Raw genomic sequence first — 14,318 nt, 5'->3', positions numbered from 1 at the left:
TGTATACACATTTTGAATAATTATTAATCCCAATGGGTTAAATCTGAAAGGAAAGAAATATCAATTGAGCTATCAGCTGTTAAAGTATGTATACATTTTTGGGGACACCCTGTATATACCGCCTAATTTATATCTAAAAATACATTTATTCTAGAATATCTAAATGCATTCTAGAACTATAAGTATAATGTTCTGTTTTCATTGGTACTCTTAACATAATTTAGCTTAGCTCTCACTCAATATCTATCAGGTCCTGGGCCTTTAGGAACAGGGTAATTTGACTGATTGTGTTAAAGTCAAATTGTGTAATGTCCTGATTGCAGGGCCTAAATAGTGTTCAATTGAAATAAGATTCCTGTTTAGCTGCCAGGCACATCATAGCCACCATCAAATTATGTTATTTGGGAAAGCTATTTCAAATGCAGTCCCTTTGAATATGTATTCCCATTTGACAAAGGAGCTTCTCAGGAAGCACTAAGACTGAAAAATGATTAGAGGGTATGTATATATGCAACATCTTGGAAAGGCATTAAATTGACAGCATTTTGGAAATTCAGATTCTCACACTGGGTAATAAAAATATCTTAAAATTCTACCCTAATATTTGCATGCAAGCATCTAAATTACTTACAACTAGTAAATTCTGATAATATAATAAGGTTGAATTAATCTGCAAACCTTCTCCTTGGGTTTTATATTTTCAAAGCAAAAACCCTTTAATTTTTGTTCAAATGGTTGTAAGACAACCAGGAAATACAAGTAAAAATAGTGAAATTGTTTACTGTGACTCCATTTTCAAATAGAATCAAGTTTTTCAAATGGCACAGTAATTAACAGGAAGGAAAAAGTTCTTAAGGGGGGGGAGGCATCACTGTTGAGTGATTATAGACAACACTTTCAGTTCTTTGCCAAGGTTCATCTCAGTGTCTGCAATTTTCAGATTCACATCTTGTAGAATTCAGAGCCTTTCCAGCTTCATTACGTTTTCATTCTATATCCTCAGTTGCTGTGAATATAACTATATTATTGAGTACTTAAAGCCCACTGAAGGGTGTTAATATTTTAAAAACAGGGTCTTAAGAATACAGCCCGGATGATTACAATTGTGTCCTGTGGCAGCAGATTGTAGTAATGTACGCAGCAAATAACCGATGTCAAATTGATGCAGGCGGCCCAGCTGTCTGCTCTTTGTCTGTAGATTTAATTCCCAGAATGGAACTGGGGTAATCCCTTTGTGATACAATCAGCTCTAGGGGTTTAGCCACTTATATTACATTATTGAAAGGATGATGAGCTGATGATGAGCTGATAACAGGAAGATTGCATTAGGCAGAATATTAGCCCAAACACCTCTGAGCTGCTTATACATATCTATGGCTGGAACATTATAGACAGTTTTTGTTTTTTAAAAACAAGTTGAAACTGTCTTTAGATAAATCTCAAGTTGCTGGGTTGGGAGAAGAGTCTATATTTAGGCTCCATAAAGAATTATCTCCCATAAAGAAAATAATTTGCACAGTAAGTGGATAACAGAAAAAAAATTGGAATGGAGAACACATTTATATATTACATATTACATATTACATAAAGTACATATATAATACATATGCATATATTATGTACACATAACAATATTGTTTTGTAAAGTAGTCACGCAAACCAATAGATTTGTCATAAGTTGTATCATGATTTAAAACACTCATACACTGTGAAAGAATTCCCATCATAAAGTTATAATTTTATTTGTCAATTATAGCTCAACAAAGCTGGAGAAAAGTAAAATAAAATACTGACCACCTTTAATTTCAATACAGGATGGGGCAAAAGTAGGTTTATAATTGTCCATATGGAAAATAATAATACAATAATTAATAAATAATAATACAGAATATACTCTGTATTTCCCATACTCACAACTGTAAACCTACTTTTGCCATACCCTGTAATATGAAAGAAATTTTACTCGAACATTCGTGAGATAGTATGACTTTCTTCTATCAAACTTCTCACCAGAAAAGGCAATTATGCTTTGATTTTCAGAGGGAAGCTCTGGTATGTTCTTTGGGTTATTTTAGCAGCCCTGTGCCCTGTGATCTTAGGACTCTTTGAGAGTGAGCACTGCAGAATTTCTGGAAATAATCACTTTCCAAACAGGCCAATACTGCTTTTCCCCATCTTCAAAACAGAATCACCTCAAAGAGTTTAATCGGTTTAAAATATCATTTAGCACATATTTTTCATTATAAAATCACTTTAAATTTTTTTTTTTAATTAATGAGTTCATACTATGATGATTGTCAATATCTTCAGCCATTCAGAGACACTTCCAAGTGAATTTTTCAGAAAAAATATAGCCTAGAGATAGCATCTGTTACATCTGGGAGCATGTGAGATGATGATTGAGAATTTGTTCTAGGGTAAGTGAGGGGAGGAAAGAAGTGAACTGGACCTTCTGGTTACAGGAGTTCTGCCTAATGGCCTGTCTAGCGCTGCTTACACGTAAAAACTTTAATTGGGGAACTATGTTTCACCAAGACTATGTGATTGGCATGATAGGGAATTCTCCAAAACTAGGAAGGGGAATGAAAGCAGTCTAAGGGTACAAACTTCCAGCTAAAAGGTAAATAAGTTCTAGGGGTGTAATGTACAACACGGTGACTATAGATGACAATACTATACTGTATATTTTGAAGTTGCAAAGAAAGTAGATCTTAAAATTTCTCATCAAAAGAAAAAAACCTATAACTCTGTGAGATGATGGATGTTAACTAAACTTATCGTGGTGATCATTTTGCAGCAGTGACGTGGCCAGCGGAAGCAGTACCATCCTGGACACATTGTCCCTACTAAAGGACAGCTTTGTGCCTTCCACATACTGCTTCATGATCCCTCTGAAACTAACTTGGTTTCTGCTCATTTTCAAGTATAGTCCTCTAACTTCCCACTGATTCTGTGATCCTTGATAGCCTTCCAATCAATTCTCCCTTTCACCCACCCCCAAAAATAGCCATAGTTAGTTTCTGTTGATTACAGCCAAAAACCTAATTGTTTTGTGTAATTTATCACTATATGCCCCAAATTTTATTGTATGACATTCATCTCCCAGAACTCTCTCAACTGATGAAATGCAATCAAACAATTAGCCATGTATTATGTTAAAATCTTTTTATCTTAAATAGGATTTGAAGTGAGAGTAAAAAGGTTGTCTTTTCCAAGTTCAAGACAGCACATGACTAAGTATTCTTTGGCCTTTTTTCAATTCATAACGAGTAAACACAGAACATTGTTAAAGTCACCCAAATTGCTCAGTCATAGGTTCTCTTCAGTGCCCCCAAATGCCAGCAAACCTTAAAATCCCCACTTCCTCAAAACCCACTATAAGATCACTCTTTGCTTTGCTCAGAGAGACTATATTCTACAAATACAGTTTCCTTTTGCATAGCAACTAATAATAAATTATAATAAATTCAGCTTTCTTTCAGATGCACTTGACTGGTGCTCTCTTCATTTAAAAGAGCTAATAGGGGAATAAAATACTGCCAGTCAGACTCAAACTGTTCATAAGCTGTCAACCTTTGTTAATCTTCTATACTAAATATATTTTATGAGTAAATCATATAATTAATTAGAAAGTAGTCATCATGTTTTCTTGACCACACTACACGCAGAATATTTGGGATGGGATTTTTCTTAGGAAAAAAAATGACTAACTACTAGCTATCAGGTTTGGTGACATATAATTGATAGTGATGCTGAAAAAAACATATAAAATATCCATAGTGGCTTCTAAGATACTTTGAAGATAAATATCTTAAATGTCATAAATTTTTCAAAATACCTCAAATACACTTCCAGCTTCAGCATAGGAGGTACAAAGTGGGAAAGAATTTTATCTGACCCTAACAACAAGAGAAGCCAGATAATCTACAAAATCATAACTTTTCTTGAATACATAAGGGAGCAGAAGTTGCAGAACAAACAATCTGAAATCTAAGGAAAGATTGGTGTCTCCAGGAGACATGGGCCACTAGTCTTGGTTCACTTGTAGCAGACCATGGAAGAAAAATGGAGCTGCTATACAAGTGGAAGGAGAAGGAGAGTACAGAATAGAATAAATATTTGAAAAATAACAGCTGAGAATTTTCCAGAAATAAAACACACCTAACCACAGATTATAGAATCTCTGAGAAACAAGAAGATAAAAAGAAAATCTTGAAATCAGAGAAAAAGGACACATACACAGAAAACAAAAAATAACAGCACCCTTCTCATGAGAAATTATGCAAGCCAAAAGACAATGGGGTGGCATCTTTAATGTACTAAAAGAATACCTTATTTCATTATGGAAACTTTGCCAGAGCTTTTCAACAGTTATTTATAACATATGGCTTTTCAGACATCATTTCTGGGAATGGTCTGTATTGTATCTGTTATACTAAAGAATTTATAGATTAAAATCTTCCAAATTTAAAATATATATATATGTGAAGAATATATTATGACCCTTAGACTAATTTAAAACAATTCAGACTTCTTAAGTCATTGTTTGATGCTTCAGGTCCTATGTGAAAAAATGGTGATGGAAAGCTTCCCTAACTTGATGAAGGAAATAGACATACAAGTCCATGAAGTGCACAGTCTCAAACAACATCAACCCAAAGAAGCCCACACCAAGACACATCATAATTAAAATGCCAAGGGTTAAAGGCAAAGAGAATCTTAAAAGCATCAAGAGAAAAGCAGTTAATTACCTACAATGTAGCTCCCATAAGACTGTCAGCTGATTTCTCAACAGAAACTTTGCAGGTCAAAAGTGATTGGCAAGACATATTCAAAGTGATGAAAAGCAAGGACCTATAACCAAGATTATTCTACCCAGCAAAACTATCATTTAGAAACAAAGGACAGATAAGGAGCTTCCAAGACAAGAAAAACATAAAGGAGTTAACCAAACCGGTATTATATAAAATGTTAAAGGGTTTTCTTTAAGAAAAAGAAGGAAAAAAAATCAAAAATATGAACAATAAAATGGAAATATATACATATGTATCAACAATTGAATTTAACAAAAAAAATAAATGAACACATCAAACAGAAGCAGATTAATAGATACAAAGAACGTTTTGATGGTTGAATTAGAGCAGAACATTAAACTCTGACTCTCTGTAATGGAGGATTAATAAGACCTATCTTAAGTGGTTGTTGTAGAGATTAAATGAGATATATGTAAAGTGCCTAAACAATAAGCTTTCTGTAAATGTCAGTTCTTATGATTAATGTGTATAATTTTATTGCCCTAATAATTAATATTTAAACTTAAGTCAGGATACCAAAAACAAGAATGCATTTTAGATGCTGATTTTCCAGTGTCTACTCTTTGTTAATTTTTCCCACAGGAATTAGTCTTTGCTAGAGATTGCCATACAAGACCAGAGTGATTTTTATGCTACTGTAATTGAATTCCAGGAGCCTGCCTGACTCCTATAAGGTTCCTGAGTGCAAGTAGCCTGGTGGGCACTGCCACAGGGATAAATTAGTATTATGTCATTTGCCATTGGTATCCAAAATGATATTCAGTATTTGCAAAGTGTTTTGAATCTCATCCATAAAAGACACATACAGATCCCAAGTGTTATGGTTTAATAAAGCAATCCCAAATGTAATAATAAATTTCATCTGGAAAGTCAATAACTGTAGTTTGCATTTGTAATTCTATTGTTGAGATGTTGTTTTGTTGGCATGCACAGGCAATGTAGATATAAATAACCTCTAATCACACTACAATGCATAGTTGTTTTTTTATTTAATAAGTCACAGGGATCTATAGTATGTATAGGAAAAATGCAAATCATTTAAAGTCTCTTGTATTTTTCCTGTATTGTAAAATATCATTATGATGTTATATATAAGTTTGTATTTTATCCTTGGTTGTACTTTTATAATTTTCAGGAATCAAGTTTCTTCAGTCCCCTGTGCCATATAAATAACAACCATATTTTTTTTTCTGCTTTATAATCATTCAACAAATATTCAGTTGTACTGAGCATTTACTCTGTGCAAGACATTGTGCTTGGTATCAGATAAAACTCGCAGCACATTATTAGAGGGGGCTACTTTTTTGAACTGCACTAAGAGAATCAAGACCAAACAATAACACATCGAATAAGAACTTCATTTAATAGAGACTTTTTAAAAAACTCATTTCAAAGCCATCTTTGCTCTTATTTACTTCTCTAATGAAGTAATGAGGATGCTCTCCTTTATGAGCAAAATGGTGATTTGCAGCAAAGGATAACTCAAATGACTGAATAATAGAGGAGATGGTGTATGTTCATTATCTTACACCAAAGTACTGAGATAAAATAATTTGCCAGAGGTCATGTTTTACAGATTCTAAGGGCTTGAGGATAACATGCTTAGTTATTCTATTGTGATACTACTTTTCTGACTATTGCAATGAATAGTGCCTATACTACAAAGAAATATGAAATACCTTTTACTGAAATTACACAGTCACTTTTTTAAGGGGGGAAAAAAATGCATGTCACTGTCTATCTGCTTTTCTCATGGACATTAGTCACAAGTCATTGACTTTAGTTGTATCTAGTCCAAACCCTTTATTTTATAAAGGTGTTGAACTCTAGAAAGGCTGTGACTAAGTCATGGTCTCACCGACACTGAAATCAGCAGAATTGGAACCTTTAGGGCTGGGGCCTCAACACTAGCACTTTTTACAGCTTTACTGTTGATCCTGATGATCAGAGAGAAAACTCAGAGTCTGGCAGGAAATACCATATCCGAATGGATTTGCATTCAGATAGACCTGAGTTCCATATCCCTCTATTGCTCCCTACTGTGTGACCTTGGCAAGTTCTTTGCCTCTCAAATTCTTGGTATTTCTTCATATATAAAATGAGGATAATGCCTGCCTTTCGAGGTTTATGTGAGGATTAAGAGAGATGGGTTGCATGTATTGCATAGTGCTTGATATGTGACAAGTGCTTATAAATGATAGCTTTAATCGCTTACCTTCTTTGCAACTCCTCTGATGCTGTTAATTTCTGCCACCACTGCCAGCCCCAGCCATGAGTATCTCCTCTCATGGTCTCTGGCAGGGCACTCGTTCCTTCCTGCTTACACTGCTACCTCCCTGGCTTCTCCTCTGCTGGCTTCTCTTCCTTTACCCCCCATTGAGTGTGGGCATTCCTCAGGATTCATTCCTCCATCCTCTTGTCTGTATTTTTCTAGATATCTTTCTCCCCCATGATGTCAAGTAGCATCTATTTGACAAAGACCCTGAAGTTCCTATCTTTGGCTCTACCACATCTTGAGTTCCAGAACAGCATTTCAAACTGTAATTAAGAGTTCCCAGCTTTGGATGTCCTGTAGACACATTGAACAACTCCTACCTTGAACTGAACTTGCTAACACACACACACACATACACACACACACGTATCACTCCTCAATTCTGCGCCTCATACTGTTTATCGTTTATCATCATCTTGTCTTGATTTAAAATTTTGATATTTGTTCATCGTGGATTGTTCCACTGATTTGGAGTTTTTTGATATTGTGTTGAAATATTGTTTGTCTTGATTAGAGTTTGGGGGGTTCCCTTAAATTTTGAGCCCAAGACAAGTGCTACGTGTTATTCATCTTAGTCCTGGATATAAGCACCGCCATCTACATGTCACTTGATAACAATTATTTGCTGCCCCTCATTTTTCCCAGGGCCTGATTTTGACTATGGCTCTGGCTGATCATTCTTTGAGCTCGGTTCTCCATCCTTCCTAGCAATTCTCAATAACCTATCAATAAATGCCTATTCTTTTTAAGTCAGTCAAAGTCACTTTCTATAGTCTGAATCTAAGAAGAATGAATAAATAGGAAAAGGGAGGCAGAACACTCAAAATTATACTACTGAGAAGTCACCCATTGGCCTGAATGTCTTGTGTTTACCAGGAAATTTCTACAGTTTGATCTTCTTCACAATATTTCCATATAAAAGTACCCAAATTTCAGATAAAGCAACAGCTAAGTAGTTACTAGCCAGGAAGCCCATGATACAAACTTCATTGAAAGCCTGTGGGAATTGTTTAATGCACCATGGTGGTATCACGGTATAAGATGTATTATAAGCACCTACTTCTATGTCTAAGAAATCTGGGTTCATTCCAATTCTTGCAACTTTTCGGCTATATTACCTTGAACAAGTTAGTTATCTGTCTATACCTCAGTTTCCTCATAACATTATTGTGAGAATTAAATAAGAAAAATATAAATTGATTAACATAATGCCAAGCATGCACTACATGCTCAATTAATGTTGGTGAAAGTAGATATGGTAATGTTAAACTTTGCCTCCTTGATATACAGAACAGCTAATCGCAAGAAATTGGGCTGCTCTACCTAACAAGTTTGTCTCTGTTTAATTTAAAATATTTCTACGGCCTTTTCTGGGAAGCAAATATCTTACTGGGCCTTCTGTCCAGGCCTCCAGTTCAACACACCACCTTGTCCAAATGCAGGGAGTGCCATTTGCATTGCAGTCCATAGACATGGTGCTTCCTGGATTTGCTCAGCTTGTACAGCCTATGTGCCTGTGTATAGCAGCACTGTGTCAGCTTTTGATTTTAGCATATACACCATGAGCTACAATGCCTTTACTCTTTAATCACCTCCCTTAGCTTCCAAAAAGTACCAATTAATACAATGCCAGAACAGCAAATATAGGTTCAACATTTTGTTGCCTGTGTTTTCTTTTTCAAGATAAGCATTCAATAAGTTTTCAGAATGTTGACAAAATACTTGTTAATAAAGTATTGGATTATTTTTCTTCAGCTTAAACAGGACTTTCTATCTTAGTAGTATGTCTCTTTATGGAGACTGGATATTAAATTTATAGAGAGATTAATCACCTAAAATTTATTAATCTCACTAATTATAACACAGAAAAACCTCAAGCAGCATGCTATGCTGAAAATGCAAGATGAAGCCCTGGCCGGTGTGGCTCAGTTGGTTGAGTACCATCCCATGCACCAAAAGGTTACAGGTTCCATTCCTGTTCAGGGTGCATACCCAGGTTACAGGCTCAGTCCCCAGCAGGGGACGTGCAGGAAGCAGCCAATCAATGCTTCTCTCTCACATCTATGTTTCTCTCTCTCTCCCTCTCCCTTCCTCTCTTTCTAAAATCAATAAAAACATATTTATTTTTTAAAAAAGAAAATACAAGATGAAAATGCATCTGAATTTTAAAACAACAATACAAAAATAATATTGTGGTTTACGCTGAGAAACTTACTTGTTAAAACAAAAATGGTGGTCGATTTTGAGAACACATGTCAGAAATCAGTTTCTTCAGTTTTCAGAGAATTTGTAGCTAAATGATATGCATTCAAAGGAATATGAAATCTGGGGTAATGTGTGATGTGATAATCAAGATATATAATTATTTAACAGGTTACATTTTACATTTATAAGCAAAAGATTAAATATGAAATATAATTCCTCATTTAACAATGTTTAACATAGCCTTGTCTGAGTAGTCCTTATTATTTATCCTCATAATAATTATTATAGACCTCTATCAAAACTGACATTTGGTGACACAAAGATGATAGTTCAGAAAATAAGTGCCCCAGTCTGCATTTGTGCCAGTTTGGTGGGGGGCAGGAGAGAGAAGGAAAGGAGTGAGGAAAATACCCAGATATAAGCCCTCTTTAAAGAGGGCATTATTTTTGTTCATATGGGCAAAAATATGAAAGGAGCAGATAACTTGAGTCCATTTATCCCTCAGAATCAAAACCAGAGTCTTCTGAAAGAACTTAGTATCCTGCTTACATTCGTCTTTCTGCCTTGTCTTTTTAACTTTGCAACGCTTTTATCACCACCGAGGGGCAAGTCAAATAAGCAAGAAGCTCCCTTTTCGCCACTAAGTCATTCCTAAATTATGTGCTATCTGAATCAAGAAGACATTTATGATTTCAAACGATTGCTTGGCTTTTTTCTCCCAATAAAAGTCAATCTTTTATTATGTATTTCTTCTTTATCTCAAATATGATTTTAAAATATAAACTGATTTTTGTAATACATGAATATCATCTTTTAGTTTTATATTTGTGTCTCTTCTTATATGTCAACTTGTCAAAAACTTTTGCATTTACTTTGAACAAATTTCTACTTAAAAAAATAAGTCTAACTTTTATAAATGTTCATCACTTAGTCCTTTAAGTTAATTACTACACAAGACATTTGCAAAGTGTGCAATACAGTAACTTTAGATTATATATAATAAAATATGAAATCATACTAAAAAACTCTTTTCTTAAAATTATTTAAAACTAACCTAATTTCAAATGGTAACAAAAACAAAATTATTGTTTCCAGGATAAGTATTAAAATTTCTCAGTTTAAAGTGTTTTTACCTGATGATACTTATAATCAACAAACTTATAATAATAGATCAATATGAACTGAAGATAGAAATAGAAGATTTGTAAGTTATGACAGTGTTAATGCAATTCCAAATCATTTACCAACCAAATTATTATAAAATACAAATAGTACCCACAAAACAAATCTGTAACATACTATATACATTTAGAAAAACTATGGCACTGTGCTAAATATATATTAATATTTTATAAACAGATCACAAAAGTAAAGAGGCTAAACAAAGCACTGTGAATATACCTGTCATATTGCAACCAAGCCACTTGTTTTCAACCCTTCTATCTTAATAAGTACATTTGGAAATATACACAAAAGTCAAAAATATTCCATTTTGCTTGGACTTCCAAAAATTTCTTATTTTTCAACAGTGTTTTCATTAAACTTTCAATAGAACTTTTAAAATCATTAATCAACAGAGTTCCCTACAAATATGATATTTCTCTTCTCAGTAAACACAAAAGCAAACCTGGGCTCTCAAAAGAAGAAACAAGTTCCAAGTCATAACTCAAAATAAAAGATACAATCAGACATAAAATTTTGCATGGCCTGTGCCATGTTGCCTTGTTGATATATGTACATTTTCAACATAGACATAAACAATAAAAATTTTCCAGATACCAATTATCTACAAGGTGCTGTCTTCTGTAGATCTCCAGTCCACAGATTTCTCTGGCTCAACTCTTAAAGCCAACGTTTTACATTTTGAGGGTATTTATAAATAGTACTTCAAGCTCCATTGTAGGTGCTGAAAAGACCAGACCTACTGGCTTGGGAGTTGACCTCTGAGAGTGAGACTTCCTTTGACAGGAAAGAAGTGAAGAAAATATGGCCTGAAAAATACAGTGTAGTTAGAAACAGGAAAAGTGTTTAATAGCCTTTTCAAGTAATTGAGGATATCCTTCAATGCTACACCAAAACGCAACAGGTTGTAGTTTCCTAAAAGCTAGTTGTGTCCTGGCCCCGTAGCTCAGTTGGTTAGAGCAGCGAATTTCAACCAGATGGCACACTGGTGCGCCGCAAGAATTTTTAAAACATGCAATACCTGACTATTCAATCAGGGACACTGGCCTCTTTTCCCTTAGACTGTCAAATAAAAATTCACAACAGCCAACACAACAGCAGTCAATGTGAATGAATAAAAATTTTACCTATGTTTTGTTTGTTAAATCAGCAAAAAATACATTTTTGGTGTGCCACAGAATTTTAATTAATTTATGTGTGCCATGAGATGAAAAAAGTTGAAAATTGCTGGTTTAAAGCATCATCCTGATAAGCCAAGGTTGTGGGTTCGATTCCTGATCAGGGCACATAACAAGAAGCAATAGGTTGAGCTGGTTGAAGACCCAGCAGGGTCCGGTTCGCTCCGGGCTTGGGTGCCTTTACCCACTCACCTGATGTCACCTGCAGTCCAGATGGTGTTTCTGTTTTTTGTTCTGTGTTGTGAGATGTCTGAGATCTTTTGTGGAAGGAAGGAAGGGGGAATAATAGTAGCAATAGTCAGAAGTAGTGTGACCATCATCCCACATTTCACATAACTTTTGATTACTATTAAGATCTTTTTGGGGCACAATTGTGTGCAACATAATTTTGAATTATTTTGAGTATATCTTCATGAATAACTTAAATGACCCCCCAAATTGGAATATCTGGCCTAATATCAGGGATGATGGGGGTGATGGAAGCAAATGGAATTATGTCCTGCTGGTTCCCATGCTGGGATTGGCTGCTCTTCGTTGGGTTTGGCCCAGGGAATCCCAAAAAGAAATAGAAAAAGAGAGAGAAGCATACAATCAGAGAATAGCTGCTTTCCAGCAGGGTCTTGAGGCCAAGTACCATGCCAGGATCTCAGAGAATCGACGTGCCGTTGCTCAGCTGTCTTTGAAACTTGAAAAGGAACAAAACAGAATGACTAGTTTTCAAGAGGCCCTTATCGCTCAAGGATGCAAGTTGGTGGAAGAAAAGAAGCTTCTGGAACAGGAACAGGCTCGGGTTATGCAAGAAAAGCGACAGTTGCAGCCCTTGAGAAGTGCCTATCTGAGCTGCCTGGACAGGGAAGAAGGCTGGCAGAGGAGAACCCGGCTTCTGCTGAGAGAGTTTGAAGGGCCGTTTGCAGAAAGACGAAGCATCTACTGCAGCCTGGTTCTGCCTCGCAGCAGGAGGCTGGAAATAAAGAATTTACAGGTCCGAGCTTCCCCTGACCCAGTTCCTGCTGACCTAGAAATGGCAGCTGGCTTGACTGACATATTTAAGCATAATACCTATGCTGGTGATGTCTGGGACACCAACAGATGCCAAATGGGAGAGTCGTGTGGCTGTATCTCAAATATTGGGAACTAATTGTCAAGCTGAAAAAGTTTAAGAAAGCCATACTAGCAGTGTAAGGCAAGAATGAAATAAAACTTCTTTTAATGACTTGGGTAAGGCCTTCATTGGGACATTCTGGGTTATCTGATGTTTTCTTTTTCCCTTCTTCCAGTGCTACCTGGGTTGTGGCCACATGCACAGAGTGGCCTTCCAGTCTGTCACCCTCTGAGCGGGATAGTAGCCCTCAGCAGACAAAGGGTTTCCTCCCCGATCTCTATGGTCATTAAGGAAACTGCTTCTCAGAAGCATTTTTTTAAGCTGTCAGCATTTTATTAAGCAAAGAGTACAACCTCATATCTTAGCTCTAGGGTAAAATTGTTTTTAAGAATGTGAAATACAATAGAGATCCTCACTATAAGAAATTTCCTGCCTGGTTTTATCACTCCCTAAATAACTTCTGTATTTTCCTTGAAATATTTTTCTTCCTTCTAAAATTAAATTTAGAAGTTGTGAGGTAGTAGATAGAACTGCCTAACAGATGATAATAGGAAAATACTAATGTTTTCAAGGTTTTATTTTGTTTTAAGGATCTCTCCCACCAAAGGGAAGAAGGGATTTCTGTAGCCACTTGATACCTTCATGTATATTTGGAATTTGGCTTCTGTGTTCAATAAAGATATTATTGATTGGTGATAACATATAATAAAAGATACCTGCAATTTAAAAGATAAAAAAAAGAATCAACCAATAAATACATAAATAAATGGAACAAAAAATTGATATTTCTCTCTCTCTCAAATCAATAAATAAAAAAATTTTAATGCTAGTTGTAACATGGAAACAAAAACCATACCAATGAACTTTATAACTCTGATTACTATTCTGTTACAATGAAATATATTGATTTATATCTTACATTTCAAATGGATCTTTTACTCCTGCATGCATTGTAACCCATGCATTCCATTACACAACTCTAAAAAATTACATTTGTCAATTCCCTTATCCGTCTTATCAAAAGTATTAAAGAGCTTTCAAATATATGCTGGCATAGCCAAGTTTTCCAAAATTCTAAGTTTTGCTTGAAAGCTTGAATTTGATCATCGGAAACAAAAATTGTCAGTTGTTTTTCTTAAAGGGACAGGTTCATTTTGTTTATTTTTAGGAAGAGTCTATCAAACACCCAAGCCTAAATAAGCATGGTGTACCTCTCATTCTTTCAAGTGAAAATTGTGTTTCATGAAAAAAGGAGCTAGCTGAACTCTCAAGGCAAACCACTGCACTAGTTCTTGAGACACCCACTGTACTTTGGTATGTAGCCGTGTGTTTATGGGTACTTCCCACTTTATCAGTAGGCTCTTAAGGAGGTATACTTAGGGCTGAGATTTGATGATATCAGTAATCTGTACTGCTTCATCAAGGCCATCCTGCAAGTGAGTGACAGGGAAGAACACAATAGCTATGCCATCATTGTGGCCACGATCTTTAACTGTGCTGAGACATGATCACTTTTCCCTACCATTGCTTTTACACCATCAGCGCCAATGTCAACACAGTGG

At 35.4% G+C, this 14,318-nt stretch overlaps 1 pseudogene across 1 annotated transcript; it reads left to right on the top strand.

The window, feature by feature from the left end:
• The first annotated feature begins 12,066 nt into the window (after positions 1–12,066).
• On the top strand, positions 12,067–12,792 carry LOC308552809 (coiled-coil domain-containing protein 127 pseudogene; annotated as a pseudogene). Its single transcript has one exon. The product of its transcript is annotated as a coiled-coil domain-containing protein 127 pseudogene (transcript).
• Positions 12,793–14,318: the final 1,526 nt, after the last annotated feature.

This window comes from Miniopterus schreibersii, assembly GCF_964146895.1.
Source record: "Miniopterus schreibersii genome assembly, chromosome: 2".
In the NCBI taxonomy this organism is placed as follows: Eukaryota; Metazoa; Chordata; class Mammalia; order Chiroptera; family Miniopteridae; genus Miniopterus; species Miniopterus schreibersii.
This window is presented reverse-complemented; position numbering and strand designations above follow the sequence as displayed.